At 39.7% G+C, this 21,959-nt stretch overlaps 1 pseudogene; it reads right to left on the reverse strand.

Annotated features, from left to right (window-relative positions):
* Window positions 1–16,098: 16,098 nt before the first annotated feature.
* On the reverse strand, window positions 16,099–20,591 carry LOC133243145 (importin subunit alpha-1-like; annotated as a pseudogene).
* Window positions 20,592–21,959: the final 1,368 nt, after the last annotated feature.

Below are 21,959 nucleotides of genomic sequence, written 5' to 3' on the forward strand. Positions count from 1 at the left end.
CCGCCCACACCAGACGTAAGGGCCCGCTTAAACACATGATTGGCTTTGCTCCCTGCCGCTCTGCAGCTCACCACTCGTTAACCCTTTGCGTTACCCTGGCTGCTTGACAGAACCTGACAGACGGGTGAGGCTAGGGATGCTTGGTTCTCGGGTCTTCCAGGAGCCCATAGGGATGCCATGCAGAATTTAAGTGAGTGATAGAACCAGGAAAGAACTAGGAGTGGAGGGTGATAAAATGGTGATACACAGAGGCCCACGTTTTCAGAATTTGTGTCTTGCCAGAAAAGTTAAACTTAAGGAACTACTGTAATCTACTGGGCTTCCCTCACGGCGCAGACAGTAAAGCGTCTGCCTGCAATGCAGGAGACCCGAGTTCAATTCCTGGGTCGGGAAGATCCCCTGGAGAAGGAAATGGCAATCCACTCCAGCACTTTTGCCTGGAAAATACCATAGGCGGAGGAGCCTGATAGGCTACAGTCCATGGGGTCCCAAAGAGTCGGACACGACTGAGTGATTTAACTTTCACTTTCAATCTACTGTAAGCTTGCCTGTGTGACACCAAAAGGACATTAAAAGCCTAGCAGCCAGCTGAAGAGCCGGCCCTCTACTAGACTGTTCTACCAGCTGAAGCTTCCCAAGCGTGCTTGGCTGCTGGAGCTTTCCTTTATCTCTATTGGTTGAGCCCTACCCTGTACAGTTACCATGGGAATTCTAACAGCATTTCAGGTCCACTACCGCTTTGTTTCTTTTAAATATCTGGAAAGACTTTTTTTAGTGTGCAGTCTCAGTATAAAGGCTTGAGGTAACGTCTAGGGCAGTACTTTTCAACACTTTTGTGTGTTAGAACAATTGTAAAGTTTGTTCAAATGCAGGTTGTTATGACTTACCTTTAAAATTCTGATTCAGTAGATCTGAGGTGGGACCCAAGAATCTTTATTTTTCACATGTAACCCAGAAATTCTGATTTTTTTTTTAAAGCAGTACTTTTTGAGAGCAGGTGACTTACTGACTCCCTTTTTGAAGAGCCTGAAAGTCAGTAACCTACTAATTCTACTAAAAAATTACTGAGCAGTATTTAACAAGTTCCCTTCGGTCTCTGGACTTGACTTTGCCCGCCTATAAGTGAGATGCATTAACTATTTGACCCCTAAATGTTCTTCCAATTTTGACATTCTATAATTCTATTTTGCCCTCCAAAAACCAATTCTTAAAATTCCTTGTTCCACACAGTAGCATAACCAACACGTGCAGAGATTCAAGCAAATATGATTAATGGTTAACAGGAATATCGAGGCCTTTGATAAGACTTGAGTCTTGATCTGGCTCTCTTTTCCATTTTTTCTTTGTTTGGTTGTTCTTTCCGTATTGGTATTAATGGTATTTTTCACCTTTTTTGTCTCCCATTTTCTCTGCTTTGTGTCTGACCCTCTAAGTCAGTACACTATTGGTTGTAATTATAGACAGCTTAAGTTTGATTGGATGAAAAAAATTGCAGCCCTGTACTATATAATCCCATTCCTTTTTGAAAGTCTGTGCATCTTTTTTCCTAGCACAGAGTATGACTCAAAGGATCTCTGGGTTTAAAAACTGAATCTGCTAACTTGAAGTGGGCAGGAGCAATTAAATGGCTACTTTGCCAATGAGTACTCTAAAGGAAAACATGGAAATATACTGTTTTTTATTACTGATAATTTAAACAGAGTACAGTGAGACATCGACCCAAACTGTACTGAAGTCATTTTGTTTAGTGTCGCATTAGGCAAATGACTTTGTTCTCAGTCCCACAGAATATGAATTACAGCAGTACAACCACCAGTGTTCTTGTGTTTTCACTCTTAGGAAACAGCCATTCGTATACTTACCTGTACTAACCAATAATCATTAGCAAATCTATTTACCTAGTCAGTTTAATTATTCAAGATGCTATTGAAGTAAAATTCACTAATGATTTATGAGAACACCTTTAATTTGGTGGTTTATAATCAATAAAGAGCTTCTATACATTCTCTTTTAATTCTCAAAAAAAAGTTTGAGGATTATCAAGCCTCGTTTATAGATGATATCTATGTAATTCTTTTTCTTAAAGTGATTTCTCCAAAGTCACACAAAATAGAGTAGAGCCAAGACAGGAACCTCAGTCTTTTCAACTTAAATCCAGTCTTTTTTTACACACACCTACAGATTCATGAAATCATTCCATTAACAAATAGTGGTTGAGTCCTTACTATTTTCCAGGAATGTTTCTAGGTGCTGGAATAGATACAAAGAAAAATGGATGAATATCTTAGAATTCTCTGTGGTTGTAGAGGTCATAGACGTAGTGGGTAGTATGGATCTTTGAAAACCAAAGGACAATAATAAGCAGCAAAGAAGCCTACACCAAAGATACTAACAGCAAAATTGACAGACGTGAATATAGTGCTTTTGTTTCCCACTTTTTGATGGAAATACAAAGCCAGATAAAGAAAAAGCAGAAAATGTCTCCTGTAATAATTGAGATGACTGTAAACTTCATTTTAGGTTTTGAGTTATAAATTTGAGATGAGCTCTAAAAAGTATGGAAAGCAATAAACCAACCGCATGTATCAGTAGACTTCCTTCACATGCATCTACATAGTGCTGTTCAGTCACCCAATTATGTCAGACTCTTTGAAACTGCATGGACTGCAGCATACCAAGCCTCCTTATCCCTCACCATCTCCCAAAGTTTGCCCAAGGTCATGTCCAATGCATCAGTGATGCCATCCAACCATCTTATCCTCTGATGCCCTTCTCCTTCTGCCCTCAATCTTTCCCAGCATCAGGGATTTTTCCAACGTGTCTGCTGTTCACATCAGATGACCAAAATACTGAAGTTTCAGCTTCAGCATCAGTCCTTCCAACAAGTATTCAGGGTTGATTTCCCTTAAGGTTGACTCATATGATCTCCTTGCTGTCCTAGGGACTTTCAGGAGTCTTCTCCAGCACCACAGTTCAAAGGCATCAATTCTTCTGGCACTCCACTTAACGGTCCAGCTCTCACAACCATACATGACCACTGGGAAGACCATAGCCTTGACTATATGCACCTTTGTCAGCAGAGTAATGTCTCTGCTTTTCAATACACTGTCTAGGTTTGTCATAGCTTTCCTGACAAGAAGCAAACATCCTTCTGATTTCACAGCTGCAGTCACCATCTGCAGTTTTTAGAGCCCAAGAAGAGGAAATCTGTCACTATTTCACCTTTTCCCCCTCTATTTGCCATGAAGTAATGGGGCAGGATGCCATGATCTTGGTTTTTTTTTTTTTTTAATATTTAGTTTTAAGCCAGCTTTTTCACTCTCCTCCTTCACCCTCATCAAGAAGTTCTTTAGTTTTTTCTGCCATTAGAGTGATATCATCCACATATCTGTGATTGTTGATGTTTCTACCACCTATCTTGATCCCAGCTTATAGCATCCAGCCCAGCATTTCTCATGATGTGCTCAGCATATAGATTAAACACGGTGACAGCAGACAGCCTGGTTATACTACATTCTCAATCTTGAACCAATCAGTTGTTCCATACAGGGTTCTTACTGTTTCTTCTTGACTGGTTTCTCAGGAGACAGGTAAGATGGTCTGATATTCCCATCCCTTTAAGAGCTTTCCACAGTTTATTATGATCCACAGTCAAAGGCTCTGGCATAGTCAGTGAAACAGAGGTAGATATTTTTTTCTAGAATTCCCTAGATTTCTCTATAATCCAGCGAATGTTGGCAATTTGATCTCTGGTTCTTCTTCCTTTTCTAAACTCACCTTGGACATCTGGACATTCTTGGTTCACATAATGCTGAAGCCTAGCATGCAAGATTTTAAACATGACCTTACTAACATGGGAGATGAATGCAATTGGTCCAATAGTTAGCACATTCTTTAGTACTACCCTTCTTGGCAGTTGGGATGAGGATTGACCTTTTCTAGTCCTGTGGCTACTGCTGGGTCTTCTGTATTTGCTGACATATTGAATGCAACACCTTGATGGCATCATCCTTTAGGATTTTGAATAGTTCTACTGGAATCCCATTGCATCCACTAGCTTTATTAACAGCAGTGCTTCCTAATGCCCAGTTGACTTCTCTCTCCAGAATGTCTGGCTCTGGGTGGCTGACCACACCATTGTAGTAATCCAGTTCATTTAGATCTTTTTTTGTACAGTTCTTTCGTGTATTCTTTCCATCTCTTCTTGATCTCTTCAGCATTGACTAGTCTCTACCATATTTGTCCTTTATTGTGCCCATCTTTAAGCAAAATATTCCCTTGATATCTCCAATTTTCCTGAAAAGATCTCTAGTCTTTCCCCTTCTGTTGTTTTCTTCTAGTTTTATACACTATTCATTGAAGAAGTCCTTCTTGTTTCTCTATGCTGTTCTTTGGCAATCTGCATTTAGTTGAGCATACCTTTTCCTTCCTCCCTTGCTTTTTGCTTCTCTTCTTTCTTTAGCTATTTGTAAGGCCTCTTCAGATAACCACTTTGTCTTGCTCTTCATTTTCTTTGGGATGGTTTTGTTCGCAGCCTCCTGTACAAAATTATGAACCTCAGTCCATAGTTCTTCGGGCACACTGTTTACAAGTTCTAATCCTGTGAATATATTCATTACCTCTACTGCATATTCATAGGGGATTTGATTAAAGTCATACCTGGCTGGCCTAGTGGTTTCCATGTTTTCTTCAGTTTAAGTGTGAATTTTGCTAAGAGAAACTGATGATCTGAGCCACAGTCAACTCCAGGTCTTGTTTTTTTGCTTACTGTATACAGCTTCTCCATCTTCAGCTACAAAGAATGTAATCAGTTTGATTTTGGTATTGACTGTTTGGTGATGTCCATGTATAAAGTCATCTCTTGTGTTGCTGGAAAAGGGTATTTGATATGACCAGTGCATTCTCTTGGCAGAATTCAGTTAGCCATTGCCCTGCTTCATTTTGTTCTCCAAGGCCAATCTTGCCTGTCACTCCAGGTATCTCTTGACTTCCTATTTTTGCAGTCTGATTCTCAATGATAAATAGAACATCTCTTTTTGATGTTAGTTCTAGGAGGTCTTCTAGGTCTTCATAAAACTGATCAACTTCTGCTTCTTTGGCATTGGTGGTAGGATCATAGACTTGGATTACTGTGATGTTGAATGGCTTTCTTTGGAAATGAACCAAGATCATTCTGTCATTTTTGAGGTTGCACCCAAGTACTGCATTTCAGACTCTTGTTGATTATGAGGGCTACTCTATTTCTTCTATGGGATTCTTCCCCACAGTAGTAGATATAATGGTTATCCAGATTAAATTTGCCCATTCCCATCCATTTTAGTTCACTGATTCCTAAGATATCGATGTTCATTCTTTTGAGTTATAAATTTGAGATGAGCCCTCAGTGTGCTTCTCTTGTGGCTCAGCTGGTAAGGAATCTGCCTGCAATGCGGGAGACCTGGGTTCAATCCCTGGGTTGGGAAGATCCCCTGGAGAAGGGAAAGGCTACCCACTCCAGTATTCTGGCCTGGAGAATTCCATGGACTGCATAGTCCACGGGGTTGCAAAGAGTTAGACATGTCTGAGCAACTTTCACTTTCACTAAAAAGTACAGGAAGCAGTTAACCAATTTCATGTATCAGTGAATATCATACTTCACATGTATATACATACTACCTGTACAGAACACTTTTATATAGGTTATCTCATTCAACATTGTGAAGCAGTTAAGACTCCGTATTATAATTCCTGTTTTACAGGTGAGAAAATTGAAACTTAGGAACCTAATTTATAGCCACATGAAAGTGGTAGAGTTGAGAGAAGGCAGAAAAGTTAATTTATTATTAAATTATTAACTCTACTTTCCATGCAATATGCTTCAGTTATCTCACTTAAGCCTTTCAACAACCTTAGGAAGCAGACTCTATTTTGTTATCCCCATTTTATAGATAGAAAAACAGATGTAATGAGATTAAATTGATAATGTCACACAGGTGATAGATAAAGTGCAGGAACCAAGATTGGAACCTAAGTTAGATCAAGTCAATTTGTTTCTATAGCCCAGGTCTTTAGATTAATCCAGATTGTAGTCATTTCCTATAGTAGAGACTCATCCAGATTATATTCCTCTGTCTCAACTGCAATACCAGATTTAACCTGTGGACCAAAAATCCTACTTTATGACTGAGCTGGGTAACTCTGATACAATTTTCTATTAATGCTTAGTACTCTGATGAACTCTTTGGCAATCCTTTTGTGCCATGAACTCAACAGTTCTTTAATTCAAGTTGAATTGGTTATGCTTATTAACATTGCATTGTAATTTTAAATTTCTTTTGAAAAAAATCTATTAATTAGAAGGATAACCAATGTTCTGAACAAATAGTGTGATTCACTTTTCTTTCCAACTGAATAGCTGTATCACCTTTCAGATGTATACTTGACTTCATTCTGTTGTTTCCAATGACCTCAAAATGTCTACTTGGATATTTTTCAGATATATATCTTACCTTATTTACTATTTACTTCCCCTTCTTCCAATATTTTTGAATGACTTTTCAAATACATATTGCCAGCCTTATGAAGTTAGTTAACTTGTGAGTATAAAACCTCTCCTGTAAATCCTAAACAATTCCTCATAGATGTGTGGGGCAGGAAAGGCAGGTCTTGTATTAAAAAATTATACCATCTTGTATAAAAGAGTATACCTTGTATAAAAAGTATAAAAGAGAACCTATAAAAATGATATATTAAGAACTGAGATGTCTCATTTAGTGTTTTGTTGATTTTTTTTTTATTGGGATGCTTTGATTCAATTCTATTTTTCTTTCATGTAAATTCTAGAGATTTATGTTTTGTGGTTACCTTGGGAGTTACCTAAGATATCTTATAAGAGCCTAACATTAATAACTTAAGTTCAGTCATAGACAAAAACCATACGCTTTAATTTCCCTCCGACTTTATTGTTGTCACAATTTACATTCGTTCCTATGTGTATCTTTAAACATATTTTATAGCTATTTTAAGTAATTTTTTAGATTCCAATTTTTTAATTGACAACATACAGTATTTGTTTTTCTCTGTCTGACTTACTTCACTAAGCATAATATCCTCCAGGTCCACCCATGTTGTTACAAATGGGAAAATTTCATTTTCTATTATAGCTGAGTAACATTCCATTGTATGTATACCATGTCTTTATACATTCCTCTGTTTTGATGTATATTTAGGTTGCTTCTATATCTTGTCAATAGCATTTTTTTATAAGGTAGGTTGAGTGGTGATGAATTTCCTCGGCTTAAGTTTGGGAAAATATCACTCCTTTATTTTGAGGAACAGTTTTACTGGGATGGTATTCTTGGCATTATTTTTTTTCTTTCAGTACTTAGAATGGGTCATTCTACTCCATTCTTGTCTTCCTGGTTTCTGCTGAAAAAATCCACTGATTGTTTCATGGAGATTCCACTGTATGTTGCCAGTGACTTAGCTCTTGATACTTCCAAAAAACTCTCTTTTTTTCTTTTTTTTTAAAATATAAATTTATTTATTTTAATTGGAGGCTAATTACTTTACAATATTGTAGTGGTTTTGCCATACATTGACATGAATCTGCCATGAGTGTACATGTGTTCCCCATGCTGAACCTCCTCCCCACCTTCCTCCCCATCCTATCCTTCTGGGTCATCCCAGTGCACCAGCCCCAAGCACCCTGTCTCATGCATTGAACCTGGACTGGCAATCTGTTTCACATATGATAATAAATATACATGTTTCAATGCCATTCTCCCAAATCGTCCCACACTCACCCTCTCCCACAGAGTTCAAAAGATTGTTCTATACATCTGTGACTCTTTTGCTGTCTCTCATATAGGGTTATCATTACCATCTTTCTAAATTCCATATGTATGCGTTAGTATACTGTATTGGTGTTTTTCTTTCTGGCTTGCTTCACTCTGTATAATAGGCTCCAGTTTCATCCACCTCATTAGAACTGATTCAAATGTATTCTTTTTAATACCTGAGTAATATTCCATTCTGTATATGGACCACAGCTTTCTTATCCATTTGTCTGCCGATGGACATCTAGGTTGCTTCCATATCCTGGCTATTATAAATAGTGCTGTGATGAACATTGGGGTACACGTGTCTCTTTCACTTCTGGTTTCCTCAGTGTGTATGCCCAGCAGTGGGATTGCTGGGTCATATGGCAGTTCTATTTCCAGTTTTTGAAGGAATCTCCACACTGTTCTACACAGTGGCTGTACTACTTTGCATTCCCAGCAACAGTGTAAGAGGGTTCCCTTTTCTCCACATCCTCTAGCAGCCATTCTGACTGGGGTGAGATGGTACCTCATTGTGGTTTTGATTTGCATTTCTCTGATAATGAGTGATGTTGAGCATCTTTTCATGTGTTGTTAGCCATCTGTATGTCTTCTTTGGAGAAATGTCTGTTTAAGTCTTTGGCCCATTTTTTGTTGGGTCATTTATTTTTCTGGAATTGAGCTGCAGGAGTTGCTTGTATATTTTTGAGATTAATTCTTTGTCAGTTGCTTCATTTGCTATTATTTTCTCCCATTCTGAAGGCTGTCTTTTCATCTTGCTTATAGTTTCCTTCGTTGTGCAAAAGCTTTTAAGTTTAATTAGATCCCATTTGTTTATTTTTGCTTTTATTTCCAATATTCTGGGAGGTGGGTCACAGAGAATCCTGCTGTGATTTAGGTTGGAGAGTGTTTGCCTATGTTTTCCTCTCGGAGTTTTATAGTTTCTGGTCTTACGTGTAGATCTTTAATCCATTTTGAGTTTATTTTTGTGAATGGTGTTAGAAAGTGTTCTGGTTTCATTCTTTTACAAGTGGTTGACCAGTTTTCCCAGCACAACTTGTTAAAGAGATTGTCTTTTCTCCATTGTATATTCTTGCCTCCTTTGTTGAAGATAAGGTGTCCATAGGTGCGTGGATTTATCTCTGGGCTTTCTGTTTTGTTCCATTGATCTATATTTCTGTCTTTGTGCCAGTACCATACTGTCTTGATGACTATTGCTTTGTAGTAGAGCCTGAAGTCAGGCAGGCTCATTCCTCTAGTTCCATTCTTCTTTCTCAAGATTGCTTGGGCTATTCGAGGTTTTTTGTATGTCCATAAAAATTGTGAAATTATTTGTTCTAGTTCTCTGAAAAATACTGTGTGTAGCTTGATAGGGATTGCATTGAATCTATAGTTTGCTTTGGGTAGTATTCTCATTTTCACTATATTGATTCTTCCAATCCATGAACATGGTATATTTCTCCATCTATTTGTGTCCTCTTTGATTTCTTTAAGCAGTGTTTTATAGTTTTCTATATATAGGTCTTTTCTTTCCTTAGGTAGATATATTCCTAAATATTTTATTCTTTTCATTGCAATGGAGAATGGAATTGTTTCATTAATTTCTCTTTCTGTTTTCTCATTGTTTGTGTATAGGAATGCAAGGGATTTCTGTGTGTTGATTTTATATCCTGCCACTTTACTATATTCATTGATTAGCTCTAGTATTTTTCTGGTGGCATCTTTAGGGTTTTCTATGTAGAGGATCATGTCATCTGCAAACAGTGAGAGTTTTATTCTTCTTTTCCAATCTGGATTCCTTTTATTTCTTTTTCTGCTCTGATTGCTGTGGCCAAAACATCCAAAACTATGTTGCATAGTAGTGGTGAGAGTGGGCACCCTTGTCTTGTTCCTGACTTTAGGGGAAATGCTTTCAATTTTTCACCATTGAGGATAATGTTTCCTCTGGGTTTCTCATATATAGCTTCTATTATGTTGAGGTGTGTTCCTTATTTTCCTGCTTTCTGGAGGGTTTTTATCATAAATAAATGTTGAATTTTGTCAAAGGCTTTCTCTGCATCTATTGAGATAATCATATGGTTTTTATCTTTCAATGTGTTCATCTGGTGTATTATGTTGATTGATTTGTGGATATTGAAGAATCCTGCATCCCTGGGATAAAGATGTATGATCTTTTTAATGTGTTTTTGGATTCTGTTTGCTAGAATTTTGTTAAGGATTTTTGCATCTATGTTTATCAGTGATATTGGCCTGTAGTTTTCTTTCTTTGTGCCATCTTTGTCTGTTTTGGGTATTAGGGTGATGGTGACCGCATAGAATGAGTTTGGAAGTTTACCTTCCTCTGGAATTTCTGGAAAAGTTTGAGTAGGATAGGTGTTAGCTCTTCTCTAAATTTTTTGTAGAAATGAGCTGTGAAGCTGTCTGGTCCTGGGCTTTTGTTTGTTGGAAGATTTCTGATTACTGATTCAATTTCTGTGCTTGTGATGGGTCTGTTAAGATTTTCTATTTCTTCCTGGTTCAGTTTTGGAAACTTGTACTATTCTAAGAATTTGCCCATTTCTGCCAAGTTTTCCATTTTATTGACATATAATTGCTGATAGTAGTCTCTTATGATCCTTTGTATTTCTGTGTTGTTTGTTGTGATCTCTCCATCTTCATTTCTAATTTTGTTGATTTGATTCTTCTCCCTTTGTTTCTTGATGAGTCTGGCTAATGGTTGGTCAATTTTATTTATCTTCTCAAAGAACCAGCTTTTAGCTTTGTTGATTTTTGCTATGGTCTCTTCTGTTTCTTTTGCATTTATTTCTGCCCTAAGTTTTAAGATTTCTGTCCTGGGGTTCTTCATTTCTTCCTTTTCTAATTGCTTTAGGTGTAGAGTTAGGTTATTTATTTGACTTTTTTCTTGTTTCTTGAGGTAAGTCTGTATTGCTATGAACCTTCCCCTTAGCACTGCTTTTACAGTGTGCCATAGGTTTGAGGTTTTTGTGTTTTCATTTTCATTCGTTTCTATGTATATTTTGATTTCTTTTTTTATTTCTTCTGTGATTTGTTGGTTATTCAGCAGTGTGTTTTTCAGCCTCCATATGTTGGCATTTTTAATAGTTTTTCTCCTATAATTGACATCTAACCTTATTGCCTTGTGGTCAGAAAAGATGCTTGGAATGATTTCAATTTTTTTGAATTTACCAAGGCTAGATTTATGGCCCAGGATGTGATCTATCCTGGAGAAGGTTCCGTGTGCACTTGAGAAAAAGGGGAAATTCATTGTTCTGGGGTGAAATGTCCTATAAATATCAATTATGTCTAACTGATCCATTGTGTCATTTAAAGTGTGTGTCTCCTTGCTAATTTTCTGTTTGGTTGAACTATCCATAGGTTTGAGTGGGGTATTAAAGTCTCCCACTATTACTGTGTTACTGTTAATTTCCCCTTTAATACATGTTAGCATTTGCCTTACATATTGTGGTGCTCCTATGTTGGGTGCATATATATTTATAATTGTTATATTTTCTTCCTGGATTGATCCTTTGATCATTATGTAGTGTCCTTCTTCGTCTCTTTTCACAGCCTTTATTTCAAAGTCTATATTATCTGATATGAGTATTGCTACCCCTGCTTTCTTTTGGTCTCCATTTGCGTGAAATGTCTTTTCCAGCCCTTCACTTTCAGTCTGTATGTGTCCCGTGTTTCGAGGTGGGTCTCCTGTAGACAACATATATAGGGGTCTTGTTTTTGTATCCATTCACCCAGTCTTCGTCTTTTGGCTAGGACATTCAACCCATTTACATTTAAGATGAAATTGATAAGTATGATCCTGTTGCCATTTACTTTATTGTTTTGGGTTCCAGTTTATACACCCTTTTTGTGTTTCCTGTCTAGAGAAGATCCTTTAGCATCTGTTCGAGAGCTGGTTTGGTGGTGCTGAATTCTCTCAGCTTTTGCTTGTCTGTAAAGCCTTTGATGTCTCCTTCATATCTGAAGGAGATCCTTGCTGGGTACAGTAATCTGGATTGTAGGTTTTTCTCTTTCATCACTTTAAGTATATCCTGCCATTCCCTTCAGGCCTGAAGAGTTTCTATTGAAAGATCAGCTGTTACTCTTATGGGAGTACCCTTGTGTATTATTTGTTGTTTTTCCCTTGCTGCTTTTAATATTTGTTCTTTGTGTTTGATCTTTGTTAATTTGATTAATATGTGTCTTGGGGTGTTTCACCTTGCGTTTATCCTGATTGGGAATCTCTGGATTTCTTGGACTTGGGTGACTATTTCCTTCCACATTTTAAGGAAGTTTTCAACTATTATCTCCTCAAGTATTTTCTCATGGTCTTTCTTTTTGTCTTCTTCTTCTGGGACTCCTATGATTCGAATGTCGGGGCGATTAACATTGTCCCAGAGGTCTCTGAGGTTATCCTCATGTCTTTTAATTCTTTTTTTCTTTTTTCCTCTCTGCTTCATTTGTTTCTACCATTCTATCTTCTGCTGCACTTATCCTATCTTCTGCCTCCGTTATTCTACTGTTGGTTCCCTCCTGAGTGTTTTTTATCTCATTTATTGCATTATTCATTAGATATTGACTCTTTTTTATTTCTTCTAGGTCCTTGTTAAGCCTTTTGTGCATCTTCTCGATCCTTGTCTCCAGGATATTTATATGTAACACCATTGTGTTTTCAAGATTTTTGATCATTTTCACTATCATTATTCTGAATTCTTTATCAGGTGGATTCCCTAACTCTTCCTCATTTGTTTGGTTTGGTGGGCATTTGTCCTGTTCCTTTACCTGCTGAGTATTTCTCTGCCTTTTCATCTTGTTTATATTGCTGTGTTTGGGGGTGGCCTTTCTGTATTCTGTCAGTTTGTGGTTCCTTTTTATAGTGGAGGTCCCTCACTGTGGGTGGGTTTGTATGGGTGGGTCTTGAAGGTTTCCTGGTTAAGGAAGCTTGTGTCGGTGTTCTGGTGGGTGGAGCTGGATTTCTTCTCTCCAGGCTGCAATGAAGTGTCCAGTAGTGAGTTTTGAGATGTCAATAGGTTTGGTGTGACTTTGGGCAGCCTATATACTGAATCTCAAGGCTATGTTCCTGTGCTGATGGAGAATTTGCATGGTATGTCTTGCTCTGGAACTTGTTGGCTCTTGGGTGGTGCTTGGTTTCAGTGTAGATATAGAGGCTTTTGATGAGCTCTTATCGATTAATGTTCCCTGAAGTCAGGAGTTATCTGGTGTTCTCAGGTTTTGGACTTAAGCCTCCTGCCTCTAGTTTTCAGTCTTATTCTTACAGTAGCCTCAAGACTTCTCCATCTATACAGCACTGATGATAAAATATCTTGGTTAATGATGAAAAGTTTCTCCACAGTGAGGGACACCCAGAGAGATTCACAGTGTTACATGGAGAAGAGAAGAGGGAGGAGGGAGATAGAGGTGACCAGGAGGAGAAGAAGGGGAATCAAACAGGGAGAGAGCCAGGTAGCCAGTAATCACTTCCTATGTGCTCTCCACAGTCTGGATCCCTCAGAGATGTTCACAGAGTTACACAGAGAAGAGAAGAGGGAGGAAGGAGACAGAGGTGGCCAGGAGGAGAAAAGGGGGAATCAAAAGGAGAGAGACAGATCCAGTCAGTAATCAGTTCCCTAAGCGTTCTCCACAACCTGGAACACACAAAGAGATTCACAGAGTTGGGTAGAGAAGAGAAGGAGGAGATAGAGGTGACCTAGTGGAGAAAAGGGAGAGTCCAAAGGGGGAAGAACAATCAAGCCAGTAATCTCACTCTCAAATAAAAATGGGTACTGAAGACTCGGTTCTTAAAGGCACAAAATTGATAACAAATACCAAAAAGCAAAGATTAAAAATCTAGAGTAGAGGTTGCTCCTGCTGCTAAGTCACTTCAGTCACGTCCAACTCTGTGCAACTCCATAGACAGCAGCCCACCAGGCTCTGCCATCCCTGGAATTCTCCAGGCAAGAGTACTGGAGTGGGTTGCCATTGCCTTCTCCAAGAGTACAGGTTAGAGTCTCAAAAATACAATATTAAAAAAACAAAACAAAGTCACAAAAATTATAATATATATATATATGAAGTTTGCTTTAAAAATAGGGTTTTGGGGGGAAGGTAATAGTAGGTTATAAAAATGAAAATTAATGAATGTGAGAGTTGGACTGTGAAGAAAGCTGAGCACCAAAAAATTTATGCTTTTGAACTGTGATGTTGGAGAAAACTCTTGAGAGTCCCTTGGACTGCAAGGAGATCCAACCAGTCCATTCTAAAGGACATCAGCCCTGGTGTTCTTTGGAAGGAATGATGCTGAAGCTGAAACTCCAGTACTTTGGCCACCTCATGTGAAGAGTTGACTCTGGAAAAGACTCTGATGCTGGGAGGGATTGGGGGCAGGAGGAAAAGGGGACGGCAGAGGATGAGATGGCTGGATGGCATCGCTGACTCGATGGACATGAGTTTAAGTGAACTCTGGGAGTTGGTGATGGACAGGGAGGCCTGGCATGCTGCGATTCATGGGGTCGCAAAGAGTTGGGCACGACTGAGTGACTGAACTGAACTGAACTGAACTGAGAGGACTTAAAATTTAAAAAAATTTTAATTTAAAAATTATAATAGTAAAAATATATTTAGGACTTTCTCTGGAGCTGTTGGGGACAGTGTGGGTTCAGTTCATTTTTCAGATAATTCTTTGACCCAGCTTATACTTCTCAAGATCTCTAGGCCCCTTCTATGTAGTCGGTGCTAACTGCAGGTTTTAACCTATTGCACCTGTCACTTTCAACGTGGTTCCCTCTTTATTTTAGCTTCTGTTTGCTGGTCTCTTCAATGTCTAATTTCCGCCCTGACACAAGGGGGCGATGGTGGTCACTTTTTTAGGCTCACTTGTTCAGTTGTGCTGTGAGGAGGGAGGAACACTGCAAACAAGTATCACTGGCATGTGTGGGGAGTGCTCGCAGTGTTTCAGCCACACTGGGTTTGCCCCTGCTCGCTCATGGTGTGTGTGCTTTCAAGGTCTACACTTCTCAGGCTCTAGGTTGCTCTGCCAGGAACTGTCTGAGGTGGGCCCTGGGTTGCGTGCACTTCTCAGGTCTAAGCCACTCAGGTTCAGGTTCTCAGGTACTCCACAAAGGCATAGTCTCGGTTGGGCCTGCGTTTTAGTCCCTTCCCAAGTCCGAGCAGCTCAGATGACCAGGTGTTTGGTGAGCGCAGTTACCCCAGGGGGGAAATGCGTCTTATTGCCTCCCCCATCCCAGCCACATGGTTTTCTGGGTGTACAACTGGTGTGCACCTTCTCAGGTGTGCCGTGTGTCTCTTCTGGGGTGCTGATCTCTGACTGTGACCCTCGCAGCAGACATAAACAGTCCAGAATTCCAAAAAGTCTTGGTTTGCAACGAAGCCTGCTTGCAGTTTGGTAGAGGATACCTCTCTGGGGCCACAATTGCTGCCTTCTGGTTCTGTCTGCCCTCACCTGCCTGTCTCCGGTGGGGGAACGGGCCGGTCTGCAGTTGGCTAGCTCTGCTGAGTCCTTTGTTCTGTAAGTGGGCCTGGCAGTGTCTTAGGGCTTTTCTCGGGATTGTTCTCTCTCTGTCTCTTTCTCTTTTTTTTTTCTCTCTCTCTCTGGCTATCCCACAGTCTGGGTTGCTATCTCAAGTTAGTTCCCTTAAATTGCCCTCGGGGCATTTAGGCCCGATCCTTACCTTAAGCAATGCAGCCCGCACCTCCCTGTCTAGCCCCCGCTTGCAAGTGATGGATGTGAGCGTCTGGGCTGCTTCTCCACTGGGAGTTGCCATTAGGCACGTAATGTGTGGGTTTTAATGCTCAAACTACCACACAATTGCACTCATCTCACATGCTAGCAAAGTAATGCTCAAAATGCTCCAAGCCAGGCTTCAGCAATATGTGAACCGTGAACTTCCTGATGTTCAAGCTGGTTTTAGAAAAGGCAGAGGAACCAGAGATCAAATTGCCAACATCCACTGGATCATTGAAAAAGCAAGAGAGTTCCAGAACAACATCTATTTCTGCTTTATTGACTATGCCAAAGCCTCTGACTGTGTGGATCACAAGAAACTGTGGGAAATTCTGAAAGAGATGGGAATCCCAGACCACCTGACCTGCCTCTTGAGAAATCTGTATGCAGATCAGGAAGCAACAGTTAGAACTGGACATGGAACAACAGACTGGTTCCAAATAGGAAAAGGAGTACGTCAAGGCTGTATATTGTCACCCTGCTTATTTAACTTCTATGCAGAGTACATCATGAGAAACGCTGGACTGGACGAAACACAAGCTGGAATCAATATTGCCAGGAGAAATATCAATCACCTCAGATATGCAGATGACAGCACCCTTATGGCAGAAAGTGAAGAGGAACTCAAAAGCCTCTTGATGAAAGTGAAAGAGGAGAGTGAAAAAGTTGGCTTAAAGCTCAACATTCAGAAAACGAAGATCATGGCATCCAGTCCCATCACTTCATGGGAAATAGATGGGGAAACAGTGGAAACAGTGTCAGACTTTATTTTTCTGGGTTCCAAAATCACTGCAGATGGTGACTGCAGCCATGAAATTAAAAGACGCTTACTCCTTGGAAGGAAAGTTATGACCAACCTAGATAGCATATTGAAAAGCAGAGGCATTACTTTGCCAAAAAAGGTTCGTCTAGTCAAAGCTATGGTTTTTCCTGTGGTCATGTATGGATGTGAGGGTTGGACTGTGAAGAAGGCTGAGCACCGAAGAATTGATGCTTTTGAACTGTGGTGTTGGAGAAGACTCTTGAAAGTCCCTTGGACTGCAAGGAGATCCAACCAGTCCATTCTAAAGGACATTAGCCCTGGTGTCCTTTGGAAAGAATGATGCTAAAGCTGAAACTCCAGTACTTTGACCACCTCATGCGAAGTGTTGACTCATTGGAAAAGACTCTGATGCTGGGAGGGATTGGGGGCAGCAGGAGAAGGGGATGACAGAGGATGAGATGGCTGGATGGCATCACTGACTCGATGGATGTGAGTCTGAGTGAACCCCAGGAGTTGGTGATGGACAGGGAGTCTGGGCGTGCTGCAATTCATGGGGTGGCAAAGAGTCGGACACAACTGAGCGACTGAACTGAACTGAATTATTTATTTATTTATTTTTCCTCCCAGTTATGTTGCCCTTTGAGATTCCAAGACTCACCACAGACTCACCAGTGAGAGTGTTTCCTGGTGTTTGGAAACTTCTCTTTATTAAGACTCCCTTCCTGGGATGGATCTCCATCCCTACCTCTTTGTCTCTCTTTTTATCTTTTACATTTTGTCTTACCTCCTTTCAAAGACAATGGGCTGCCTTTCTTGGTGCCTGATGTCCTCTGCCAGCAATCAGAAGTTGTTTTGTGGAATTTGCTCAGCATTCAAATGTTCTTTTGATGAATTTGTGGGGGAGAAAGTGGTCTCCCCATCCTATTCCTCTGGTATCTTAGGACCACCCCTTTCTCTTTGTTTTGACTTTTGACAACTTGATAATAAAGTGTCTCGTTGTGGATTTTAGGGAATTCATCTTATTTGATGATTTGGCTACTTTTACATCTGGATATCTGTTTCCTTCTCAAGATATGGGGCTTTTTTCACTCATTATTTCTTTGAATAAGCTTTCTGGTCCTTTCTCTCTTCTCCTTTTGGAACTTCCATACTGCTTATATTGGATGTCTTGATGGTTTTCCATAAGTCCCTTTACTTTTTTCTTTTTTATTCTTGTTACTCTGATTGGGTTATTTCTAATGAATTGTCTTGAAATTTACTGATCCTTTCTTTCTTTGATCTAGTTTGTTGTTGAACCCCTATAATGATTTTTTCACGTAATTATTACAGTCCTTAGCTCCTTAATTTGTATTTGGCTTTTAAAAAATATTTTCTGTCTCTTTGTTGCAATTCTCACTTACAATCCTCTTGACCTCAGTGAGCATTTTAATGACATCTATTTTGAATTTTCTGTCAGGTAAATCATATCACTTCCTTTCATTTGAGTTGATTTTTGTAGACTGATCTTGTTCCTTTGCTTGGAACATCTTTGATTGAGTTTTCATTTTTATTGTCTCTCTCTGCATGTTCATATCTTTGCATTGGACAAAGTAGACACCTCCCCTGGTCTTCACACTGACTCGTACAGGAGACAACGCCTACCAATCAACCCAGCCAGATTCTGGGATTCTCTATCAACCCTATGACTCCCCAAGGAGAAGCTGGCAGCTATGGTTTTGTCATGTCAATTTGTGGTGAGCCAGCAGAGTGACATATGTTGTCTGCCAGCCCAAGCTTCCATATCCATTCTTCCCCAGGCTGCTTGACTGTGGTGGACCCAGCTGAGACTGGCAGGGCGGAGGTAAGTACTCTGGAGAAGTTGGGGGCATTGTACATACAGCTTGACTCTTTCCCTCCCCAGGGGGGAAGCAGAGAGTTTGGTTTTTTTGTCCACATGTTCTATACTGGACAGGAGTGGGAGCTGTGATGTCTGCAAACCAAAAGGTTCATATACCATGACCAAGTGGGATTTATCCCTGGAATATGAAGGTGGTTCAATGTAACAAACTCAAATAATACATCAACATCCAGAGAATAGAGGATAACACCACAAGACCATATCAATAGATGGAGAAAAAGCAGTTGTGAAAATTCAACAGTTTCATGTTAAAAACTTCCAGCAAATTAGCAGCAAATGGAAGATACCTCTACATAATAAAGATTACATATGAAAAACCTACAGATAACATCATACACAATGGTAAAAAGCTGAATGTTTTTCCTTTAAAAGCAAGATTAAGATAAGGATGCTCACCTCTCACTACTTCCATTTAACACAGTATTAGAAGTCTTAGCCACAGTAATTAGGCAAAAAAGAAATACAAGTTATCTAAATTGGAAAGTAAGAAAAAAAAACTAACCCTTTTATATATAAAACCCCAAAAACATCATTAAAAAAAAAAACTATTAGAACTAAAAATGAGTTTACTAAAGTTACAGAATGCAAAGGGGCTTCCCTGGTGGTTTTTTGGTAAAGAATCTGCCTGAAATGTAGGAGATGTGGGTTCAATCCTTGGGTCAGGAAGATGCCCTGAAGGAGGGTGTGGCAACCCATTCCAGTATTTTTGCCTGGTTAATCCAATGGATAGAGGAGCCTGGTGGGCTGTAGTCCATAGGATCACAAAGAGTCAGACATGACTGAACCAACTGAGCATGTACACAAGCACAGAGTACAAAATCAACACACAAAAGTCATTTGAATTTATATACATTAGTGAAAAACTATCTGAAAAGGAAATTAGGAAAATAATCATTTTGTGTTATAGTACCATTAAGAAAAAAAATTTTAGAAATAAATTTAATCAAAGAGGTGAAAGACTCGTATACTGAAAACAACAAAATATTGCTGAAGGTGGTTAAATAGGACTCAAGCAAATGGAAAGATGAATTGTGTTCATGGATTGCAAGCTAATATTGTTAAAATGTTAAAATGTTTCTCCCCAAAGAAATCTGCAGACTTGATGCAATATAAAAAATCCAAAGACATTTTAATTAATTAATTAATTTAGTTATTTATTGAAAAGGGTTGAATTTAATCTTTATTTACAGGACATTGCAAGATATGAAATTCCACATAGAAATAAGAAACTCATTGAGAGGAGAAGCTTCATACAGTATGTACAGTTTGGAACTGTTCAAGTACAGTTTTGTTGTAAAAAGTGCTACAATAACAAACCACATTTAAAAAGAGTTCTTAGTAGAGAAACAGTAAGACAAACTTATACAAAGCATAGTACACAACGAACAACTCTAAGACTCAGATGTACATCTAAAAGTTGAAGGTCCCAGCAGAGCCATCCTGCACTTGGAATGTATAGCCTTCAGAGGTAGTCTCTGGCACAACATTTTGATCTTCCTCTTCCTCTACAAAGAAATACTTCTCGATCAAGTTTAATGAAGCTTTGTACACAGACTCATTTTCATGGTTTTGTAGAGCTTCAATTTTGTCCAAACCTCTACATTCTTCAATCATTATACTAAGTTTCTCAGTTTCACCTAGTTTCTCAGCAGCCCAAAAGATATTTGAAACGGCATCCAGAATAACCAGACCAATTTTGGTATCTTTTGCAGTTAGGAGGTTCATCAACAGCTCTATTATGCCACAATGAACAAGGTACATGATCTGCTCAACAGTTCCGCCACTTGTATAGTTATTCACAGCCCATGTGGCTTCCTTTTATGTCTTAAAGTCTGTCTTTGAGAGAAGGCCAACAAGGAATGGGACTAATCCATGATTCACAACTTGTTGTATCTGGTGCTGGCGGCCAGCTGAGATGTTTGACATTGTCCACGTAGCTTCCTTCTGAATATTAGTTTTGGAGTTTGTCAGCAGGCTGGGAAATACAGCAAGTGCTCCTGCATCTATTACAACCTGTGTTTGTTCATGTGTCCCAGTGACAATATTTCCTGTGGCTCTGAGCACAGTGGTCACAACTGGCAATTCAGTAGCTCCTAAAAGCTTCACAAGTTGGGGTACAACCCCAGTTTTCACAATCATTTCAATCCATTCATTTGGACCACCAGTAAGGTAGGAAATAGCCCAGCAGGTATCAGCTAATACTTCTGGATCATCGTGATGTAGGAGATGAATTAAAGTAGGAAGAATCTGCTCAATAGCCTCTAAGAGGGGTGCAGGATTCTTGTTGGGACAAAGATTTGAAAGTGTCCAGGTAAGACTGCGTAAGTAACCACATACTAGAGATGACATATCAGGGACAACCAGAAGTGCCAATAGCGGATCAACTGCACCATCAGATCAGATCAGATCAGTCTCTCAGTCGTGTCCAACTCTTTGCGACCCCATGAATCGCAGCACGCCAGGCCTCCTTGTCCATCACCAACTCCCGGGGTTCATTCAGACTCACGTCCATCGAGTCAGTGATGCCATCCAGCCATCTCATCCTCTGTCGTCCCCTTCTCCTGCTGCCCCCAGGCCCTCCCAGCATCAGAGTCTTTTCCAATGAGTCAACTCTTCGCATGGGGTGGCCAAAGTACTGGAGTTTCAGCTTTAGCATCATTCCTTCCAAAGATATCCCAGGGCTGATCTCCTTCAGAATGGACTGGTTGGATCTCCTTGCAATCCAAGGGACTTTCAAGAATCTTCTCCAACACTACAGTTCAAAAGCATCAATTCTTCAGCGCTCAGCCTTCTTCACAGTCCAACCCTCACATCCATACATGACCACAGGAAAAACCATAGCTTTGACTAGACGAACCTTTTTTGGCAAAGTAATGTCTCTGCTTTTGAATATGCTATCTAGGTTGGTCATAACTTTCCTTCCAAGGAGTAAGCGTCTTTTAATTTCATGGCTGCAGTCACCATCTGCAGTGATTTTGGAGCCCCAAAAATAAAGTCTGAGACTGTTTCCACTGTTTCCCCATCTATTTCCCATGAAGCAGTGGGACCGGATGCATTGATCTTCATTTTCTGAATGTTGAGCTTTAAGCCAACTTTTTCACTCTCCACTTTCACTTTCATCAAGAGGTTTTTGAGTTCCTCTTCACTTTCTGCCATAAGGGTGGTGTCATCTGCATACCTGAGGTTATTGATATTTCTCCTGGCAATCTTGATTTCAGTTAGTATTTCCTCCAGTCCAGCGTGTTTCATGATGTACTCTGCATATAAGTTAAATAAACAGGGTGACAATATACAGCCTTGATTAACTCCTTTTCCTATTTGGAACCAGTCTGTTGTTCCATGTCCAGTTCTAACTGTTGCTTCCTGACCTGCATATAGGTTTCTCAAGAGGCAGGTCAGGTGGTCTGGTATGCCCATCTCTTTCAGAATTTTCCACAGTTTCTTGTGATCCACACAGTCAAAGGCTTTGGCATAGTCAATAAAGCAGAAATAGATGTTTTTCTGAAACTCTCTTGCTTTTTCCATGATCCAGCAGATGTTGGCAATTTGATCTCTAGTTCCTCTGCCTTTTCTAAAACCAGCTTGAACATCTGGAAGTTCACGGTTCACGTATTGCTGAAGCCTGGCTTGGAGCATTTTGAGCATTACTTTACTAGAGTGTGAGATGAGTGCAATTGTGCGGTAGTTTGAGCATTCTTTGGCATTGTCTTTCTTTGGAATTGGAATGAAAACGGACCTTTTCCAGTCCTGTGGCCACTGCTGAGT

The sequence above is a fragment of the Bos javanicus genome, chromosome X, assembly GCF_032452875.1.
Source record: "Bos javanicus breed banteng chromosome X, ARS-OSU_banteng_1.0, whole genome shotgun sequence".
Lineage (NCBI taxonomy): Eukaryota > Metazoa > Chordata > Mammalia > Artiodactyla > Bovidae > Bos > Bos javanicus.